This window comes from Chrysoperla carnea (assembly GCF_905475395.1).
Source record: "Chrysoperla carnea chromosome X unlocalized genomic scaffold, inChrCarn1.1 SUPER_X_unloc_32, whole genome shotgun sequence".
NCBI classification, from domain to species: domain Eukaryota; kingdom Metazoa; phylum Arthropoda; class Insecta; order Neuroptera; family Chrysopidae; genus Chrysoperla; species Chrysoperla carnea.
Window position 1 is genome coordinate 17,501 of NW_025408159.1, and position 5,000 is coordinate 22,500.

Sequence of the window (5,000 nt, forward strand, 5' to 3'; positions counted from 1 at the left end):
AATAATTTGAGTTTGAAGCAACGAGTTTAATGTCTTTGAGATATATAATGGATGGTGTAAGTGTATAAAAATATATAATAGTAATTATGTGTTATAAGAAATATATTTTGGTTATGATAGCATATTAAAGTAACACGCCAAACTTTTTCTATACACATAATATATACAAAATTATATATATTCAAAATATACTGGATGATAATCAGTTTGGTTTATTTTGTATATATATTAAAAATTTTTTTTTACACATGTATGCATATTTATTATTATATGAAATTTTTATCTCAGTTTTAATAAATATGTATTGAAATAAATAATAATACAATCTTATATATATTGATAATAGTCTGGATGGTAATCAGTTTGGATTATTTTGATATTAAATATTGTATTATTATTTTTTGTAAGAAAAACCTCTATATGTATATCTATTTATATCAATAATATTTTTATTTTTATTAAATTATTGATTATAAAATAGAATAACATATAAATTTATGTATTTTTTTTTGGTCAAAGCAAGTTCATGGGTTATAAGTTTTAAACTTTACACTCTGATATGAGCACACAAAATTTATATAAAAATTATTATTTATAAATAATATTACATTGACTCACCTCATACCAAGCGAGAATATTAAGTGTTATTATAACGTTTTTTATTTAAAATTAACTTTTTAAATAAAATTAAAAAATAAATGACGCTTTCAATCTAGCGACGAGTATGAGAAAATGTTTGAAATATTTTAAGACCCATTTGGTGATGGTCTGACAAGAAATTATAATTATTTTATTTTTTTTATTTTTTATTCAATAATATTTATTATGAATAACATTTATTATATATTTCTTTTTGTAAAAGCAAAAAAATTATATAAATGACATAATAAATATATATTTGAAAAAAAAAAAGAAAAAATTAATAATAATATATATATCTCATATGTTTTTTCTATTAATTTTAAAACAATAGAGATATTAAAAAAAAAAAAAAAAATTTATATCAGTAATGGGTGAGACCATCTGATATTTAAAATGAAATTGTAATAATAATATTATTATATATTAATAATTATTATATGAAAATTTTTTTTCTTATAATAAGAAAACAAAAAAAAAAATATCATATATATATTTATTATATATTTAATATTATAAATACAAATAGTTCCCTGGTTGATCCTGCCAGTAGTCATATGCTTGTCTCAAAGATTAAGCCATGCATGTCTCAGTACAAGCCAAATTAAGGTGAAACCGCGAAAGGCTCATTATATCAGTTATGGTTCCTTAGATCGTACCCCACATTTACTTGGATAACTGTGGTAATTCTAGAGCTAATACATGCAAACAGAGTTCCGACCAGAGATGGAAGGAATGCTTTTATTAGATCAAAACCAATCGGTGTAAATTTTCAATTTGCATCGTTTCGAATTTGGTGACTCTGAATAACTTTAAGCTGATCGCACGGTCAGCGTACCGGCGACGCATCTTTCAAATGTCTGCCTTATCAACTGTCGATGGTAGGTTCTGCGCCTACCATGGTTGTAACGGGTAACGGGGAATCAGGGTTCGATTCCGGAGAGGGAGCCTGAGAAACGGCTACCACATCCAAGGAAGGCAGCAGGCGCGCAAATTACCCACTCCCGGCACGGGGAGGTAGTGACGAAAAATAACGATACGGGACTCATCCGAGGCCCCGTAATCGGAATGAGTACACTTTAAATCCTTTAACGAGGATCCATTGGAGGGCAAGTCTGGTGCCAGCAGCCGCGGTAATTCCAGCTCCAATAGCGTATATTAAAGTTGTTGCGGTTAAAAAGCTCGTAGTCGAATCTGTGTCCTACACTGTTGGTTCAATGCTCGCGTATTGTTTAACTAGCATGTTATGTGGGACGTCCTACCGGTGGGTGGTATAGATTATATATAAAATATTACATATTTTAATGTTATTATTTATTTAATGCATTTTATATATAAATATTTTTATTATGTAATTTATCGTAAGTGTTTAACCGTTAAGAGCGGTGACAGCCCCCAATTGCAATCCCGTTGCGGTGCTCTTAATTGAGTGTCGAGATGGGCCGGTACGTTTACTTTGAACAAATTAGAGTGCTTAAGGCAGGCTAAAATTTTGCCTGAATATTGTGTGCATGGAATAATGGAATAGGATCTCGGTTCTATTTTGTTGGTTTTCGGAATATCCGAGATAATGATTAATACGGACAGATGGGGGCATTCGTATTGCGACGAATAATGGAATAGGACCTCGGTTCTATTTTGTTGGTTTTCGGAACTCCGAGGTAATGATTAATACGGACAGATGGGGGCATTCGTATTGCGACGTTAGAGGTGAAATTCTTGGATCGTCGCAAGACGGACAGAAGCGAAAGCATTTGCCAAAAATGTTTTGATTGATCAAGAACGAAAGTTAGAGGTTCGAAGGCGATCAGATACCGCCCTAGTTCTAACCATAAACGATGCCAGCTAGCGATCCGCCGAAGTTCCTCCGATGACTCGGCGGGCAGCTTCCGGGAAACCAAAGCTTTTGGGTTCCGGGGGAAGTATGGTTGCAAAGCTGAAACTTAAAGGAATTGACGGAAGGGCACCACCAGGAGTGGAGCCTGCGGCTTAATTTGACTCAACACGGGAAACCTCACCAGGCCCGGACACCGGAAGGATTGAATTGAGAGCTCTTTCTTGATTCGGTGGGTGGTGGTGCATGGCCGTTCTTAGTTGGTGGAGCGATTTGTCTGGTTAATTCCGATAACGAACGAGACTCTAGCCTGCTAAATAGACGTACTTTACCGGCATCTCAAGGCCCATCGGCTGTTTGTTTCCCATTTCATTCATTTTCATGTGTGTTATGTATTGTATTTATATATGCATGTATTTTTGAGATTTAACGATCAAGATTATATTTTGTATATATTGTGCTTTATGTTGCATATGTTATGGTGTATGGGTACGCAGTTTTTTGATGTGGTTTTTACTGCCGGCGTACAAATAATTCTTCTTAGAGGGACAGGCGGCATTCTAGCCGCACGAGATTGAGCAATAACAGGTCTGTGATGCCCTTAGATGTTCTGGGCCGCACGCGCGCTACACTGAAGGAATCAGCGTGTCCTCCCAGGCCGAAAGGTCCGGGTAACCCGCTGAACCTCCTTCGTGCTAGGGATTGGGGCTTGCAATTGTTCCCCATGAACGAGGAATTCCCAGTAAGCGCGAGTCATAAGCTCGCGTTGATTACGTCCCTGCCCTTTGTACACACCGCCCGTCGCTACTACCGATTGAATGATTTAGTGAGGTCTTCGGACTGGTACGCGGCAATATTTCTGATATTGCCGATGTTGCTGGGAAGATGACCAAACTTGATCATTTAGAGGAAGTAAAAGTCGTAACAAGGTTTCCGTAGGTGAACCTGCGGAAGGATCATTAACGATATATATAAAATATATTTATTTATATTTTTTGTATTGTTTTTAAATATTCCAAAAAATAAAAATATTATTGATAAGAAATATTTTTTTTAACAAAATAACATATTAATATGTAATTTTCTCAAAATATATAATAGTAATTATGTGTTAAAAGAGATTTATTTTGGTTATGATATCATATTAAAGTAATACGCCAAACTTTTTTTATACACATAATATATCTATACATATAATATAGAGAATATTATATAAATATTAATAATATATTTGTTACATATAAAATATTTTTATATTCAATATTATTATTATTATTAAACAATAATTATTAATAAAATCTATAAATAATTTCTCTTATAAAAAAGTGAAATTAAAAATAGAATATATTGAAATTATTTGTTTATATGTATATAATCTCTATTAAGAAAAATAAAATAAGATTATAATTGATATAATCTATATTTTTATTTTTCTATGTTATATAATAAAAATAAAGAAAACACAAGATAAAATTTTTTTAAAGAATAAAATTTATTTCAAATTTAAATTTCTTTATGTTTTGTCTTGATATTTCTTTTTTTTTATTAAAAGTTATTATGTTAAAAAACAAACCCATTTGTTTTGTACCATATTAATATTATATATATTTTTATGTAGAAAATAATTTATAAAAAAAAAATAAATACATTTCTATAAAATATACCAAATATTAATTATTATATCTAGCTAGCACTAACAAAAATATCAAAAATGTTATGTATATATTTATTAATACCATAATATCTTTAATTTATATATATATATATATATTTAAAATAAAATATATAATTTATATTCTAGAAAAATTTTTTTATTTTAAAAGAATTTATAAAGATATATAAATTAATAATTTTATTTTTTATATTAAAAATAAAGATTATTATTAATAATAATACTTACATTTAAAATTTAAAAAGATTACCCTGGACGGTGGATCACTTGGCTCGTGGGTCGATGAAGAACGCAGCTAATTGCGCGTCAACTTGTGAACTGCAGGACACATGAACATTGACATTTCGAACGCACATTGCGGTCCTTGGATACTGTTCCCGGACCACATCTGGCTGAGGGTCGTATACATTATATTAATATAATAAAAGATTATTTTACATAAAATTTTTTTTATGAAAAAGAAATTTATCAATAATTAAAAAAGAAAATTTATTTTTTCATATTTAATTAAATTGATAAATAAAATTTTTATAAAAGAAATGTAAAATTATTTATATATGAATGTTTTACGCCAAATATAAGAAAAAAATAAATATAAAATGTTTTTAATAGCATTTAAAATTTATATATTTTTTATTATTTGTCGACATTTTTAAATTAATATATCAATATTATTTTTTATCATTTATATATAATATTATAAAACTTTATGTTAATAATAATATTAATAATAAATGATATTAATAATATATTTTTAAAATATTAAATAAAGAAGAATAAACAAAAATATTATATATTAATATTTTGTTATGGAATATTTTATTTGTAATAAAATTTTCAATATACTCGAAAAAA

General features: G+C 28.8%; 1 non-coding gene and 1 pseudogene across 1 annotated transcript; both read left to right on the top strand.

Annotated features, from left to right (window-relative positions):
* Positions 1 to 1,169: 1,169 nt before the first annotated feature.
* On the top strand, positions 1,170 to 3,435 carry LOC123304231 (annotated as a pseudogene).
* Positions 3,436 to 4,392: 957 nt separating this feature from the next.
* LOC123304239 lies at positions 4,393 to 4,547 on the top strand. Its single transcript, XR_006536275.1, has one exon. It is a non-coding gene; the product is annotated as a 5.8S ribosomal RNA (ribosomal RNA).
* Positions 4,548 to 5,000: the final 453 nt, after the last annotated feature.